We start from the raw sequence: 18,779 nt of genomic DNA, 5'->3' as shown, positions 1-18,779 counted from the left end.
GGAGAGAGGGTGGTCCTTATTTGCTACTTTTTCTGATGCGTAGAGTTCTGGAGATGGTGCCCTGAGACTCTTCTAGTCTGTTGGAATTTAATAAGAGACACCAAGCAGAAACATGCCTTGCCTTAGTGGACAGGCTATGTGATGGCCACACAGCTATTCAGGGATAGCATTTCAAGGCCAAAGAGTAGAAGAATGGAGGCGTGAGGTGAAATCTCTGGAGAAAGCTATACTAAGATGCAGAACCAGAATATAGAAGGGACTCACTGGCTGATGGGAAAGAGTGTGGTGGGGGGAGATTTGAAATGAGTGATAAAAGTGTCAAAGGCCAAGGTGAGCTCTTAAAGGAGTAGTTTTCCATCTCCCATTCATCCAGAAGTGAACTAGATTCTGTAGACAGACGAGGTAGATGTGATTAAGTGATTTGACTTCCCAAGGTATCACTGCATTGAGGCTTCATGTCTACCACTACAGTGCTAGATTATGTTAATCTGAGCATTCTTTCCTTTGATAAGTTATACTTTTGACACAGTCTATAACCATGCACTTTCACTAGAAGCGGCATTAGCAGCCATACTTCCAAGGAATGAGTCACTTAACTGAAAGCGTTCAATGAGTATTCATCAAGACCCTGCTATAATGAACTCTCCCACAGGCAGAAGAAAGTGTGAACGCAGAGCGAAAGGGGAAGAGGGTCTCTCCCCTACTGTGCCCACTGTGTAGCAGAGTCATCCTGTGTATCACCTAGGAAAGGGCATGGTTACCCAGTGATCTGCAACTCTGATGGAATCTGAGCAGAGGCAGGGCAGGGTGGCGAATGAGTGCAGAACGAGGGTCCAAATCCCTCTGAAATGGCAGGAAAGATATATGCACTGAGGTGTGCTAGATGCATTGGAGAAGCAGGGGAAAAGGGACTTGAGACAAGCATTAAGATTTCTCCTTTCAAAGCAAAAAGAAAACACTAGAGATATGCGTAGATCAATTAGTAGAATGTGTGCCTAACATGCTTGAAAACCTAGATTCACTGCCCAACACTGTACAAAGTAGAGTGAGCATGCATGGTTATAATCCTGACTCTTGGAACAGAGGATGGAGGATAAAGAAGTTCAAGGTCATCTTTCGTTACACGGTATGCTTAAGGTCAACCTTGGCTGGCTGCAAGAGGCACTGTTGCAGAAAAAACAAACAAAAAAAAACCCCAAGAATAAAGTAAACAACGGAACAAAACAAACAAAAACTTGAGCTGAACCTGAGACCTAGTGTGTGCTTAGACCTTGAAACCACACCCGCCTTCTGAACCAATGGAGAAAGGCCTGTGGATGAGCAGTGTTGGGACTATTTGGAGTCCTGGCCTCCAGCTGCTCTTCCCTGCTAGAGATCTTTACTTTCCTTCTGATTTGAGTTACTGAAAGCTGTGTCAAAGTTGTTTACCAGCTCTGCTTCACGAGCACCTGTTGCCTTGGCCTTGAGAATCAGAGGATAAGATTTTCACCTGTTGGCCCACTTGACTGTTGGGTATATAAGCCTCCATGGTGCTATTGAATAAAGGGCTTCTTACCAGTGACTTAGAGGTCTGTGTCTCTGTCTCTCTGTTTCTGTCTGTGTGTCTTTGTGTGTTTTAATCTCCAGCCCCTTGACCAAAGCTCACGAACTGTATGGTAGCACATAGAGCACAGACAGGCATTGTACACTGCAGAGCAGAACATGAGACCAAGTTTCTGAGCAGCAAGACTCATTTTTGGAATGCTAATGCCCGCATAATTTGCATCTCCACTGAGCTCAAGAGCTTTACCAAAGTTTTTAAAAGCGCAAATTGCTGGACATTCCAATTCTTCAGAGGATAGAAGCCTCACTGATAGGTCCTGGCCCCACAGAAGAGATATTCAATAGCTCAATCCAAGTCAAGGAGTGAGGAGCAGAGGGACCGATGGATTACAGGAAGAACTTACAGAGAACCTCCAACTGTCTTAACAGTGTCAATAAAACTTTAAAATCAATAGACGGATGGTGTGCCAACTAGAGCACATCCCAGAATAGGCTGACAGTGTCACGCAGACCTAAGAATAAGCCTGCAATAGAATCTCTGACTCTCCCCTCGCCACAGTCCCCAGGTGCCAGAATAGTGCAAAAGCTTTGGAAATACATTCAGTTGCTTTTTAGAGAAAGGAATACAAGTTGCGTTCACATAGATTTTACTTAACTGAAGATGATAGATGGTTATGGTGACTATTTTGGAAACACAAAAGGAGACCTAAAAATACGAGAAATTATTCAGAGATGATAACAAGGAACAATTATTTTCTATACATATGTTTTGGAATCATTGAGGCAATTCACGTATAGTTTGATATATTACATTTTGCCCATCGTGACTGAAAACTCTCAGTAAACATTTTGAATGGTGATATGAGTCCACATCTATGATAGCTCATTAAATATTTCCGCTCATGGCTTTTTCAAGGATTGGAGACATATGTAAAAGGAGAGACTATGTGCATTAAGTCATCATGACGTCTGAGTGTGAATAGCATAATTCTGAGCCGGGCAGTGGTGGCACACGCCTTTAATCCCAGCACTCGGGAGGCAGAGGCAGGCAGATCTTTGTGAGTTCGAGGCCAGCCTGGTCTACAAGAGCTAGTTCCAGGACAGGAACCAAAAGCTACAGAGAAACCCTGTCTCAAAAATCCAAAAAAAAAAAAAAAAAAGAATAGTATAATTCTGATTTTCAATGACAGAATAAGATAAAAACTTAAGTCAGGGTTGAAGTGATAGGCTTAAGCCCCATCTAACCAGTATAATATCACTAAATTGTTCAGGATAAACATAAATATTTTTATGTTCCTCTCTTAATACTATATGAATATCATCTCAAAAATTATTTGACACATAACCTATGCACATCTTTATAAAATACACTGTCATTCTGTCAATTTTAACATTAGTAAACCATTCAACATACAATCAACATTCTGCTGTATGCAACAAACTATTTGAAAGAACCAACCCAGGTAATAATCTCCTACAATATACCTAATGGAAAAAGAAATCTTATATGGCATTAAAATAGCAAAATTTATTCTAAAAAATTCTTATCAAAAGGTTTTGATAATTTTCTAAAACTGGTAACACTTGCTTGTAGGTCCCAGCACTCTGGAAATGGAGCTGCAAGGATCATGGGTTCTTCAAGAGAGTTTGGGCTTCTTACCTAGTCCAGGCCAGCCTGTATTAGGTAGTGATACTCTACCCGATATACATATTTGATAACACAATCTAAATAAATTTAGTTCATTATCTTTAAATCAATAACCTTTATGTTATGTTTATTAAAAATGGATTTATAAATGTTCTCCTGTGAGTTTGAGCATATCTACCAATAAGTCTTCATTGAGAGAAGCTTCAAGAATTTTCTTCATGTCTGGGAGCAACTCCACCATTATTTCCTCTGCTTGGAGCATCTTAGTTATCAGTGTTTCCATCCATGGTATACCATGGGTAAGGCATGGGCACTTCCATCTCTGATAACCCATGTATGGAGTATCCATGCTTCCCTTTGTGTGTAGCCTCATGGGTGGAGCATGTGTGTTTGACAGAGGTTTCTGTCCCACCTCGTCCTGCAGTTGTTCAGTCCCAAAGAAACACACGGAGGCCTACATTAATTATAAACTGCTTGACCTTTTAGCTCAGGTTTCTTATTGATTCTTACATCTTACATTAGCCCATAATTCTTGTCTGTGTTGGCCACGTGGCTGGGTATGTTTTATCAGTGAGGCAGTTTCATCTTGCATCCTCTGCATCAGGGTGACAGTCACAGACTAAGCCATTCCTCTTCCCAGAATTCTCCTATTCTGGTTTCCCCGCCTATATGTCCTGCCTGGCTACTGGCCAAGCAGTATTTTATTAAACCAATACAAGTGATCAATCTTTACAGGGTACAGACCATTGTCCCACAGCACATGGAAGTGACTCATGAACAACTATCACAACACAACAGTGGTTGAAAATTTCTAGCTGCCAAGAACAATGTCTGTTTAATTGAAATTTAAAATGCTGAAAATGCAGAACATCCAAGGAACCCTTAGAAATCACTCTGCTGCCCAGTGTTGGGAGGTAAGGTATAGTGCTGAAAATAAGAGCCATTCAGGAATTATTTAGCCTAAAGAAAGTGCAGAAAGAGGTTTCTGTTTTCTCATCTGGGGTTGTCAGAAGGGGAATTACCTTGACTGGAAGTAAATCACATTGTTTCCTTCACAGGTGGCTCAATTTAGCTGTTTAATCTCAGAGAAATGACAGATTCTGACTCAGAGGGAAAACTCTTGCTTCATTAGGTTTGGAAGAGACTGAAAGATATTGTGTATCTGTGTCTGTGCCTCCGTCTGATAATCAGGTGGGTAGACTGTAATTTTAGAGTAATTTGAAGCCTAGAAAATAGGAAGTCTCCCAAATAGGTGTGTCTTGGAGTGGCGTGTGGATGGCAGTGGACTAAGGTATTTCTTTTGAAATAATATTTTGGTTTTACTGTCAGGTTTAATAACTTGCCCAAAATATATGTGTGTGCATTTTCTCAGACAGTTTTTGCAAAGAAGAACGCCATACAATTTTCATGACTGGCCACATAACCTGATCCATTTGGTCAAGAGGGGAAACTAGCTGAGGTAGGAGAAAATAGCTTAGAAAACCACACGTGTTTTATACTAGGGATGCCGAAAGTAATGCAGATATATGTCTTTATTTGGCTGAACTCTATTACAGTTCCATAAACTGTAAATGGAAGTGGGACACACACACAAAGCAAAAGGTAATGTAAGAACTCAAGTATGTGGGATTTAATACAGAAGTAATCGCAGGGCTTAAGAGAGAACAGAGAATCCACGGCCATGAGTAGACAATATAATGGCATATTTAGAAAACATCTGTAATACCAGAAATTATTATGAAGCCTGTAAAGATACATTTTGTTTGCAGTAATGTAGTTTGACCCAGTAAAATATCAAAAATAAAAAGTGGTTTTAATTGGTGCCTCTAATTCTGCCACAGGTAGAAGACTCTAATGGCCTAAATTCTGCCCACATATCGAAGAAACTGGAAGCCTCTGGAAGTCACGTCCTCAAGAAACAATTTCTAAAATAAATGGTAAAACTGAATAAAAGCTTACAAGGCTCTCCATTGTTCTCCATTTAAGAAATGTGTGGTACTGAGACAATCCGCATTCTGGGAGCTAGGATTGGAAGCCCCGAATGTGTGCGAACACATAAACATGTGTATTGCATTTCCGCTACACATGTGAATAATGGCTACACTTAGAGGGAGTACCTGGGGGAGAGGGGCTTTTGGAGGGAGGAAAGAGAAGGGGAAAAGTGGTTTCACTGCTTAAAAATTATTTTTTATTTATTTATTTATTAAAGATTTCTGTCTCTTCCCCGCCACTGCCTCCCATTTCCCTCCCTCTCCCCCAAGTAAGTGCCCCCCCAGCCCAAAAAGCAATCAGGGTTCCCTGTCCTGTAGGAAGTCCAAGGAACCCCCACCTTCATCCAGGTCTAGCAAGTTGAGCATCCAAACTGCCTAGGCTCCCGCTAAGCCAGCGCGTGCAGTAGGATCAGAAACCCAATGCCATTGTTCTTGAGTTCTCAGTAGTCCTCACTGTCCGCTATGTTCAGAGAGTCCAGTTTTATCCCAGGCTTTTCCAGACCCAGGCCAGCTGGCCTTGGTGAGTTCTAACTACATCTAACCACTGATCCACTCCTTTCAACAGGGGTCAATGCTTACAGACCTCAGTCTGTGCATCCTTCCCAAGGCTCCGCAGCCTGTGGAAATGGGCCCCCTTTGTACTAGGCTTGCTGGTTTTCTACTGACATCTTGCCATGGGGTCTGGAATAAGTTAGGATGTTCTAAATGGTTCTCTGTCAACCAAGATAGAGAGGGGAAAAAAAACAAAATGAGACAGTGGGACACCTGCTGAAGAGGGTTGCTGACTAAAGGAAGTATCCCTGTGCCTGACTTCTGCGAGCCTTATGAGGAAGCTGCATGTCTGGATTATCTTAGGCACTGGGAGATACAGCAGAGACCCAAACATAACTAAGGAGGAGAATGAACTTGCATAGACCTTGGTCCTATAGAGGAAGACAGGAACCCAGTGCATAAGGGAAACTAGTGATCTATTGGAAGAGAGGCGAGGAGATGCACTGCTCAGTTTATAGTCTTCCAGTTCAGCAAAGAGGATGCAAACATTTAAGGACAATGGTGACAGAAAGGTATGCTGCCATGTTGTGTGTGTGGCAATGTGTGTGTGTGTGTCATAATAGTATGTAGCTGGCTACTTTACAAGTGTTCCCATGTTACAAAGAAGAATTTCAGACTGAAGATAGTGGTCAGTCAGTAAAGTACTTGCTGTGTAAGCTCTAGGACCCATGTTTAGTCCCCAGAGTTTACATAAATTCAGGTATAGCGCTACAGGCCTACAGTCCCAGGAGCACTAGGGGTGCAGAAACAGAGTCTCTTAAGGATTCTGGCTAGACAAGCTATAACCTAGGAGAGTTGCAAGTTCATTGAGAGACTCTCTTTGAGTAAATGAGTTAGAGAGCAATTGAGGAAGACTCCTATTATTGACATTTGACCTCCATGTATGAGCATGTGCACACGTGCACACTCACACAAATTTGCAGGAACACATATACATATTCATGCCTATCCATGTACACATGCACACCTATAAAAGCTGAACACACACTAGTACATATTCCCACACAAACAGAAACACAGAATGTGCACTTACATGCACACACAAAATGTGGACACATGAACAAATGCACACATTCACATACATATTTGCAAACATATGCACACATATACACATAATTGCAAATGCACACATGCAAATGCACATACAAAGGCATGTATATGCACACACACATGAACATGTACACACATAAACACATGCACATGAAGAGACAGGCACAAAAACATACACCTCACATGCACACCTATACGCACATACATGTGCACACACATACACAAATATAGATAGAGAAATGCGTACACAAAAGCACACTCACAAGCATGTGCACAGACACATACAGGAAAAACCACACGTACACATGCATATGTATACACACACAACTGCAAAAACGTAAAAATTACAATCTTTTGTGAATTGCTGGTTAACAAAAGTCAGTTTCTTCTTCTTCTTCTTCTTCTTCTTCTTCTTCTTCTTCTTCTTATTATTATTATTATTATTCATCTTCTTCTTCCTCTTCCTCTTCTTTTTTTTCAAAAGTCATTAAAATCATTTTTTTTGCTGAAAGACACCTCCATCATTTGACAAGATGAAAATCAGGAAAGACCATAGCCTCTCCTATCCATAGACGGCAGTGGAATAAGAAAGACCTGGCCTGTTGCAGAGTGACTATGTGACTTACCTACTTGTGGTAAAGTTTGAAAGTGGACATTGAGGTTTGGGTTCGAAGAAACCACAAAAGTTATCCACCAAGATTAATGGCTGCAGAAAAGCCATTATAAATGAACGTGGTAGGAAGAGCAGAGAAGAGAGATAGACATCGTCAAATGCAATCTATGATATTCACACACATCAGAAAATGTTTGTACTTGATAGGGGCTAACAATGCTATTGTGGGGACTTGGGAGGTGGGGACACCTTTCTTTCTACTAGCACCCTTCCTTGTTCTTCCTATGCCATTTATGGGAATGATGGGACATTTCTCACCTACTTTTTAAACTTCGCTAATCTACATAGCAAGTGGTAGAGCAGTGCACTGTAAAGGATGGTAGAAATCTATACCAGATGAAATTTTAACAGCACTTTTAACTTTTGAAATCTAAATATAGCACTCTGAACAAACCTAAAATGTAGTATGAGGGTTGAGAAAAACAACAGAACCTGGCTTCAACATCCCTCCCTATGTCATACATTTCTTTCTTTTTTAGATTATTTTGTGTTTTTTATTTATTTAACTGCATGACTATAACTTCTATTTTTAAAAAGTTGAAATAAATTATTTATTTTATTTTTTATTGAAAATAGATTTTTTTTAGATATTTTGATTATGGTTTCCCCTCCTCCATCTTCTCTGAGAAACTCTCCATTTTCTCTCCTACCCAAATCCACTCCTTTTCTTCTCCCTTTCATTAGTATATAAACAGGCATCTAAAGTAATAATAATAATATAATACAATTAGATAATATAAAGACAAATAAGCCATAATAAGGCAAGACAAGCATAACAAATACAATAAAAGGAGCCAAAGAAAAAGTTCAAGCAACACATGCAGACACAGAGATACATGCATTTATACACACAGAAACTCCATAAAAACACAAAATAGGAAAGCATAATCTATATGCAAATGACTTGTAAGGAGGAAAAGAAGAAAAACCAAAGTCCCGACAAAGCATTACAAGACAAAGAACCTCAAAATATGCCATTGAGTTCATTTTGCATTGGCCATTGGAGACTCTGTTAGGGAAAACTAATTTTCATTTCTGTTTATCAACCTCTGAGTTAGGGATGTGGGCTTGTGTCCCTTTCCCCTTGCAGCGTTACAGCTCCATCCAGCTCAGACCTGTGCAGACCCTTCGCTCTCTGCTGCAGTCTCTGTAAGTGCGTATGTGCATCAATCCTGCTGTATTTAGAAAGCCTTGTTCCTCATTCTCCATCCTCTCTGACTCTAAAACTCTTTCCACACCATCTTCTACAAAATTCCCTGAGTCTTGAGGGGACAGAATTGAAGGAGACATCCTATTTATAATGGAGTGTTCCAAGGTCTCTAACTCGCCGCACATTGTCCAGTTGGGTGTCTCTGTATCAGTTTCTTTCTATTGCAGGAGGATGCTTCTCTGATGATAACTGAGCAAGACACTGACCTATGGGTATAAGTGTTGTCATGGATCTTCTTCCTACATTCCTTTAATAGAAGACTAATATTTGGTTTTCCCCTAGGCTGCTGGCCTACTTCTTCTCAAGTTCTTGGCCACCTGAGCAGTGCAGAGTATGGGTACCATCTCAAGGAGTGACCTTAGCTCCCATCCGATATTAGTAAGTTACTCCCATAAGCTTTGTGCCACGATTACACTAGTGCATCTTGCAGGCAGTTCACCAGTCTATGCCAAGGAGTTTGTAGGTTGGTGAGTGTTTACATTCTCCCACGATAGCATGCAGAGTGTCTTCCAGTATCCTGAATACCAGTCAACCAGTCAGTAGGGGTAAACGCTTTATGTAGGCATCAGTTTGTCTTCTCCACATTCAAGGAGTTTTGTGTCATCTTCAACAATGGGGTGTTACCATCAGATTGTTGAGAGCAACCAATAACCTTGGTTATAGTTTGAGTTATTTGGGGGTTTTCATGGGACCCCTTTGGCCAACAACTCCATTAGATGTAATACATTCCCAGATCTGGAGGCTTTGTTTGCTGATGAGAGATGTCCAATTGAGACTCTGACTCCCCTGTTGTTTGGCAACTCCATGTAGATGACCTTTATAAATGTATATATATCAAGAAGCTTCTACTATATAGATTTCTATATTACCCTTCAAAGGACCCTTGGTTTTACATCTCCCTCCCCATAGTCACTCCTTCACCACTTTTTCCCTTAACCTACCCATTTAATTTTCTGTTCTAGGAACCACCCCCATCTGTCCATACCCTGGTATTCTATTTCCCAGTCCTAGAGTGATCCAATCCTTCACCCTAGTCACTTATTGTGTACCTAACCTCTACGGTTATATGAACTGTATAGCATAATTACGAAGAATGTAACAGCTAGCATTTACATATATATGAATATAAACCATATTCATTTGTTGCGGTCTGAGTTACCTAACTCACAATGGATTTTTTTCTAGATCCAGTTATTTTCCTGTGAATTTCATTTCACTTTAATAGCTGAGTAATAGTCCATTTTGTAAAGGCACAAACTTTCTTTATCCATTGTTGTTTTTAAGAATTCCATATATGAGTACTATTTACATTATTTATCTCTTCTTCCTCCAACTCCTCCTGTGCTCCTCCCACTTCCTCTCAAATTCATTATCTATTGTTCTTTAATCATTTTCTATAACTATGTATATGTGTGCATATGTATGGCCTACATATCCTGTATAGGGGGATATATATATATATATATATATATATATATATATATATATATATAGTTTTGATGATAATGGCCCTCCTAGGCTCATATATGTGAATATTTGGTTTCATTGGTGAAACTGTTTGGGAGGATTAGGGGGTGTGGCCTTGTTGGAGGAGGCATGTCACTGGGGATAGACTTTCAGGTTTCAAAAGCTCAAACCATACCTAGTTTACTCTCTCTGCCTTGTGCTTGTAGATCATGATGCAAGCTCCCAGCTACTGCTCCAGTTACCATGACTACCTACCAGCTGGCATTCTCACCTCCATTTTGGTCATGGACCCGAACCTTCTGCCACCATGTGCACCAAATTAAAAATTTCTTTTGTACATTGTTTTGATCATCGTGTTTGGTTATAGTATTTTGTCGGGGCAATATCAAAGCAACTAATATATTTATACATATGAAAACATCCCTCTGAGTCCATTTAATGTTACTTATTTTGAGGGTTTTACTGCTGACCACTTGGTATTAGATAAGCAAACAGTTTCTTGTTGCCAAAATTTCTTATCACAAGAGAGTGGACACCTTAAAAAAAGTTAAGCTAAAAGTAAAACCAAACACTGTGTGAAGCCAAATGTTAATATTCTGTGTGCAAACGAGTGAAGGACAAAGGGCAGTCGCAGGACTCAGTCCTCTCCTTCTACCATCTGAGCTCCAGAAATTGAACCTCGGTCGTCAGGCCGGTGGTAAGCACCTATACAGGATGAACCAACAAGGCAAGACAGTGGAGGCACACACCTTTTTTGGGGGAGTGGTGCAGTGAACTTTATTAATGGGACTCAAGAGAGTAGGGCTCCCTAAACCTTGTTATTTTGGGGATGCTGGGATAGACACGGTGAGGGAGATGCTCAGTGTCAGAGGTTGAGTTAGGACAGGGACTGCCTCTCTCTTGCCATGTCCTTGCTGGGATGGGTGGTCCAGGGCGGGCTTCTTACTCCTTGGAGGCCATGTAGGCCATGAGGTCCACCATCTGTTGCTGTAGTCATATTCATTGTCATATTAGGAATGTTCTTTACAAAGCTGTCATTGAGAGCAAAGCCAGCCCCAGCATCAAAAGTGGTAGTCACTGTTAAAGTCACAGGAGACAACCTGGTCCTCAGTAGAGCCCAGGGTGCCCTTTAGTGGGCCCTCAGATGCCTGCTTTACCATTACCTTGATGTCTTCATACTTGGCAGGTTTCTCCAGGTGGCATGTCAGATCTACAACGGACACATAGAGGGTGAGAACATGGGAGGCTATGCCTGTGAGCTTCCTGTTCAGCTCTGGGATGGCCTTGCTCACAGCCTTGGCAGCACCAGTGGATGCAGGGATGATGTCTAAGTTTCCCAGAAGAACCATCCACAGTCTTCCAGGTGACAGTGATGGCATGGAGTCCTTCCACAATGACAAAGTTTAGTGCATTAGTGACAAAAACCACACTGCAGAAATAGTGTCTATTTGCTCATTACTGAGAAGGGACTCCCATAGACACTTTGATTTCATCTGAACTTGGCTGGCCTGGGAGTTATTTGCTCCCAAAAGGATTGTGGGTTTTGTGAAGTTGGATTTCTAGATGCCCACCTGGCCGATTTGGGTTTCTCATGCCAGTGAATCCACAAATTAAATGGGGCTATAGTAAGGGATGAGATGATTTATCTAATTGTCAAGAAGAAATTGGGTTTTCACAACACAAGTCGGGGGGGAATCAGAATGTTAGCCTGAAATCAAGAAATTCTCTGATAAATATTATAATTCCAAGTCCAATAGTAAATGTTAATTTGAAAGCAGTGGTTTTCCACTTTCCGAATGTTTTGACCCTTTAATAAAACTCATGTTGTAATGACCCCCAACCATAAAACTATTTTATTGTTACCTCATAATTTTTCCATAGTTATGAGTCTTAAAGTAAATATCTGATATGTGGGATATCTGATATGTGACCCCCCCCAAAGGGATTATGATCCACAGTTTGGGAATCACTGGTTTGAATCCCCAGCAACCAGGTCAAGAAATATCACCCTTAAAATTTCAGTGTTGTCTGCGAAAAGTGTGCATGAAATGTGATCACTCAGAGTTGGAGGACAAAGAAGCCTGGAAGGTTGCTTTTGTTTGGTTTTGATTGGTGTGTGTGTGTGTGTGCACACTTGCGCATGCAATTTTGTATGTATATTATGTTTATGCAGGGCAACTACAATTACCATCCTTTTACTATTTTAAATGAGTTTTTGTTTCCAAGCTTATATTTATGTTACACATTATTCTGTTGAGAACTTCAGACTGTGCTGAGACAAACAGCCACCAGTTTTGTGCATGGCAATAGATACAGATCTATTTGTCTTTTTCTACATGTCAACCTTTAGTGATACCCACACCATTTGTTGAATATTCATAATTGTCATCATACAACCTTCACCCAATAAATGATGGCACCAGATGCAGAGATTCACAGCTAAGTTCTGGGCTGAGCTCCTGGAGTTCATTGGAAGAGAGGGAGGAGGGGGTTATATGAGCAAAGTGATCATGTTCATGGTGGAAAACCCCACAGAGACATCTGACCCGAGCTAGTGAGAACTCACAGACTCTGGACTGACAGCTGGGGAACCTGTATAGGACCGAACTAGTCCCTCTGAATGTGGGTGACAGTTCTGTGGCTTGGACAGTCTATGGGGCCACTGGCAGTGGAACTAGGATTTATCCCTAGTACATGAACTGGCTTTGTGGAGAATATTCCCTGTGGTGGAATGTCTTGCTCAGCCTTGATACTGGGGGAGGGCCTTGGTCCTGCCTCAACTTGATATGTCAGACTTTGTTGACTTCCCTTACCCTTTCTGAGGAGCTGATTGGGAGTTGGATGGGGAAAAAGTGGGGGGGATAGGGGGAAGGGGAATTGTGTTTGATGTGTAAAATGAAAAAAAAAACTTTTGAATTAAAAAACAAGAAAATTTTCAGAATATATCAATGTCATTCTGTTGTTTTATTTAATTGAAACCATGCTTGTTAACATGTAGCAAGATTCTGTTTAAATTCCTTCAGCACTTTAAGCTATTGCTTTAATTTCTATGATAACAAATACATCATTAAAAAACAATTCTATGGGATTCCCTATAACATCTAAGACTAGAGGGAACCTGGAGAACAGAAGTTGAAAACTGCCTTGAGTTTTCTGTGAACGTATACTCATTCAAGTTCAACAACATTTCTATTCACTAATCAAGAGGATTCATTCATCACTAATCTCTTGTCATATTTAAAAAGCGATATACAATTTGCAGATTAAATGGCATTGACTCCCAAGGAGTGTATGAGTTTTGAGACCCCTGAAGTCTCCTGAAACTATTTGTTCACAAGTGCTCTCGCATTTATATATAAGTGGTTTACTCCTAAGTAAATCTTTTCAGTGGCTTTAATTGTATTCCTGCAACTTTCCCATCTCCATCCACATATTCTTCTCTGGCACATAAATGAAAGGTTAAGGCCCAGAAGCGCTGCCTCTAGAGTTTGGGACTTGCTTTTGCTGAGTTATTTAATAATCAAACCAAACGCATTATAGACGGGCAACCTACTGCTTGACCATGAGACAGAAACAAAAGGAAATGTCCTTGTCAGTATGGTAAAGTCACTTTACATCCACCAACTCAGGCAGGTGCTTTATCCTAACTCAGAGATTCAGCTGATGCTTGCCGTCCAACCAAACTGTGACATCACCTCTACAATAGCTGTTTGAAGGACTGTTAGTTAAAAACAATCCATGCACCTGTGTATGTTCAAGGCTAACGCGAAGAGCCATCTGCAGAACCAGGATTTGTTCACAATCCTCTATTACACAAAACAACAAACCCTCTCCAGCTGATCTCTTTCAGTCTGATGTGCAAATTGCCCATAAAAGTCCTTGGGGGGGGGTGCGAGAAGACACTTATCAGATATTACCCATGCACTCATAGGAATAAGGCAACCTCGGCCTCTATTTATAATGCATCAAGGACCAGAAAAGATAGGTGCGAGCATGTTCAGTGTGGTCTGAAGTATCCACACTGGTTAAGATATGTAGCTAATTCAACTGTTCCAACTCTTGATCTGTCCTTCACCCACTTCTCGACCAAAGTAGCAAATGTTCAAGCCAGAGAATGATCAAAGACAAAACACTTCATCTTGCAGAGGCTACTCTATATGACTAATCTGCTATTTATGAGCAAGCTAAATTTTAAACGTGACATACTCAGTATCATTCTCCTTGTACTTTAATGCCTCTGATACTGGCACATTTTCCTGTGTGATAAATATCCTGTTGGGAGCATGGAGTAAAAGTCCCGAGGATATTATAAACTTGAAGAATTCACAGAGATTTCCACCCAGAAATTTAATACTGCCCATGCTCCACAAATAGCCACGCAGGCAAAATATCGTAGAATAATAATAAAAATAAAGCCACACACATATCAACACCTGGTTTTTTATAAACAATCTAAAAATGCACATTGGAATACAGAGAGCATCTTCAACAAATGGTACTGGTCAAACTGGGTTAGCTGTAAGAAGAAGAATCCAAGAGATCCATACTTATCACCCTACACAAAACTCAACAGGAAGCATCCAACTTGATAGAATAGAAAGCAGAGATTATTTTTTAACTACTAGGCTCCCAAAAAGACTGTCTGAACAGAACACTATTAGCACAGGCTAAAACCAACACATAGTAAATGTGACCTCGTGAAACTGAGAAACTTCTCTGCACGGCACAGTTAAAGGACACTGTCATTCAGACAAAGCTTCAGCCTATTGAATGGGAAAAGACTTTTCCCAACTGCACATCTGATAAAGGGCTAATGTGCAAAATATATAACGAACTCAAAAACTAGATATCAAGAAAGCTAATAGACCAATTAAAAACAATGTTCAGGTCTAAACAGAGAATTATCAAAAGAAGAATGTCAAATAGCTAACAAACACTAAAGAAATGTCCAACATCCTTAGTCATCAGGGAAATGCAAATCCAAACTACTTTGAGATTTGATATTACTCCCATCAGAACGGCTAAGATGAATAAAACACAAGTGACAGTTCGTGCTGTTAAGGATATAGGGAGAACACTCATCCATTGCTGGCGGTAATGAAAACAGCCACTATGGAAATCAGTGTGGCAATTCCTCAGAAAGAGAGGGATGGGTCGACCTTAAAACCTCTCTATACCATTTGTGGTAGTTTGAATAAGAATGGCCCCCATAGGCTCATAGATTTAAATTCATAGTCACCAGGGAATGACACCTTTTGAGAGGATTAGGACATTTTGGCTTATTAGAGGAAGTCTGTGACTCCAGGTAGGCTTTTGGGTTTCAGAAGTCCATGGCAGCTCAGAGTCTCTCTATCAGCCAGCAGATGAGAATGTCGCTCCCAGCTAGTTCTCCACCATCATGCTTGCTTGCATGTCACCAAGCTTCCTAGTGAAACCTCTGAAACTGTAAACAAGTCCCAGTTACAGCTAAATGTTTTCTCTTGTAAGGGTTGCCCTGGTTTCTCCGCCTTTTAATTAAAAGCAATAGAACAGTTGGATAAGAATCAATTTGGGGGGCATATACCAAAGGATGCTTCATCTTATCATAGAGACACTGACTCACCCATACTCACCATTGCTCTGTCTATAATAGCTAGAGATTGGAACCAACCTAGATGTCTCTTAGCAGAAGAATGAATAAAGGTAAGGTAGTCCATTTACATAATGGAATATTATTACTCACGCCTTTAAAGAGTGAAACCATTGGCCAGGCCGTGGTGGTGAATGCCTTTAATGCTAGCATTTAACTCAGGAGACAGAAGCAGATGGATCTCTGGAAGATCAAGGCCAGCCTGGTCTATAGAGTGAGTTCCAGGGCAGGCTGCAAGGCTACACAGAGAAACCCTTTCTTGAAAAACAGAAAAAAAAAAAAAAGAAAAGAGAAAACAAGAAAAAAGGAAATCAATTAATTCACAGGTAAATGGGTGGAATTAGAAAAAGCTCATCCTGAGTGAGGCAACCCAGACTCAGAAGAGAAATGTGGAATGGGTTCACTTATATGTGGATGTTAGTTAGCTGTTAAGTCAATGATAACCAAGCTACTATGATCTGTATAGTGACAGAGGGTAGGTATAGGAACCATGAAAACAGATCATATTAGGAAAGGGAAGCAGAAAAGACAGTTATAGGTGGATGGACCAGGCGTGGCACCTAGAACAGGAGTATCATATAGAGAGGGGAGAAATGGCTAAAATTAAGGGCAATTTAAGTTTAGTATGGAAACCTAACACAGTAGAAGTTTCTAAAATATCTACATATATGAAGGGCACGTGAGTAAAATTTCAAATAATGGGAAAGACAGCTCCCCAACTTGTCAACAAATGCTCTAGTACTAGGTTTGGGTTACATCTAATTGAAGTATTGGCCATGGGAATCCCCAAGCAATGCAGACTATTCTCTTGTATGGCAGGATCCCATCACTGAAGACGATACCTATACAACACATTGAACACGGAGAAGTTGAGCTGGTGCCAACGTTGAGCCTTTACCCCTGTGTTTGGGACAGAAAAGTACAGAGCACAGTGTAAACACCAAGCCAGCCGCAAGACTTTTGATCTACGAAGGTATCCTGCCTGCAGGCCATGCTAGAGCAACGATGGCTCAAAGTGTATGGGATTGACTAACCAATATCTGCCTTAGGACCCACTCCATGAGGTGGGAACCAAGACCTAACAAAGCCTGAGACTAGATGGTTTACTAGGGTAAAACAAACAAAAATCAACTAACAATTAAATTACTTCTAATGACATTTTGCTGTGCTCATACATCAGCGTTCCTGGCTCAGGCATCATCACACAAGCTTCCTCCTGCTTTGAAGGGAATCAAATACAGAGACCCGGAGCTGTGGGTTACACAGGGCATGTGAGACTTGCAACACTCAGTCCTATCTGGGATGTCTCCATCAAATCCCTTGCCTCAGGGCTCAGGGCACCCTGTGGAAGAGAAGGCAGAGATAGTATAAGGGCCAGAGGGGATGGAGGACACCAAGAAATCAAGACCCTCTAAATCAACAGGATCAAAACTCACAGAGACGGAAGCAGCAAGTGCAGGGCCTGCCTGGGTCTGCCCCAGGCCTTCCGCTTTTATTTTGGCTTCCAGTTTAGTGTTTTCATGGGATTCCTGAGTCTATGAATGAATGAATGAATCTGATTTTTGTGCTTTCTCTTGGGCTCTTTTTCTTCTGTTTATTAGTTTTGTCCAATTACGATGTTAGTTTTTGTTTTATCTTACTATATTTATTAAGAAAAGGCTTTTCAGTCTTCAGATGACCAAAATGCACTGGGATAGGATTTTGATTAGAAATACAATTACAAAACACAATGGGAGGGAAAGTGAGATAGCTCAGTAGATAAAAGTGTTCAGTGCTAAGGCTGATGACCTGAGTTCCATCCCCAGGACACACTTGAGGAGTTGGTTGTCTCTGACATGTATGGTAGAAGTCAGAGACAACCAACTCCTCAAAGTTCTCTTCTAATTCCTTTGTGTGCTGTGGCATACACACACAGCATATACATGCTCACACATATATACACACATCACACACACCATACATACACTCTCACACACACATACACATAATACACACATGCACACACATATACACTACTACATGCATACACATACAAGCACACCTAAAGTTACATATCCATGCATATACACAAACACACACACAACCACATATACACATACATACCACATAAAAGAATACACATTACACATATAAACATACAAGCACACAAACTAGCCCACATGAAAAAAAAAGAAAATGTTAAAAAATGAAGTTCAAAGTCAAACTGCCTTAAAATATTCTAAGTCAACTGTATTTTGATTTCTTGTCATTCCTATATTTCAGGAATATATTATTGGTAAACATCAAACTAATAAACTACTTTTGTCTATAATAAACATCTCAAATAACTTTTATTTATTTATTTATTTATTTATTTATTTATTTTTTGTTTTTTTGAGACAGGGTTTCTTTTAAAAATGAGAACATTTTTCTAAGCATGAACTGGAAACTGAAGTCCAGGTTAGATATAACACTTGAAAGCCTCTTTCTGGAGACACACTATACATGACTTTTTCATCATGAGATTTCATTGGTTTGCATAGAACCATTTGTAAAATTTAAAATTGCTTAAAATTAGTCTAAAATTTCCCAAACTTCACCTTGAAATTCAACTCCCTTGTTCTAGCACAAGCAATTAGGGTCCATTGTTTTAGTCCAGCCTTAATTAACACTGTCAGTAAAACCAAATGTACCAAAATGAAGCTGATTTTACATACCTGGGAATGTTTGTCTCACTGTCCCACTACTAAGACTAAATGACATTTCGGCACCAAGTTTGTACAAGTGGACTCCACATTTCACTGTTTATAAAAGGCCTCCAGAAGTAAACAAGGCAAGGATGTTGATGAGTCCTAAGAATGAGCAGCCATTGGGAGCAGAGTTGGTGAGTCTGCCTCTTTGAGATAACACGAAGTGTGTTGCCATCAACTAGTTAGAGGACTTCATTTTTAAAACAGCAATTAGGACATTTGAATGTGTTAACACTCATGTTATTTATGTCTTACCTCTTTCCATAAGGTTCCAGATTAATTTTATTC

At 40.4% G+C, this 18,779-nt stretch overlaps 1 pseudogene; it reads right to left on the bottom strand.

The window, feature by feature from the left end:
* Window positions 1-11,029: 11,029 nt before the first annotated feature.
* Window positions 11,030-18,504, bottom strand: LOC102000534 (annotated as a pseudogene).
* Between the last annotated feature and the right edge of the window lie 275 nt (window positions 18,505-18,779).

This window comes from Microtus ochrogaster, chromosome 22, assembly GCF_000317375.1.
Source record: "Microtus ochrogaster isolate Prairie Vole_2 chromosome 22, MicOch1.0, whole genome shotgun sequence".
In the NCBI taxonomy this organism is placed as follows: Eukaryota; Metazoa; Chordata; class Mammalia; order Rodentia; family Cricetidae; genus Microtus; species Microtus ochrogaster.
Note: the sequence above shows the minus strand (reverse complement) of the source record. Positions and strands in the feature narration are given on the sequence as shown.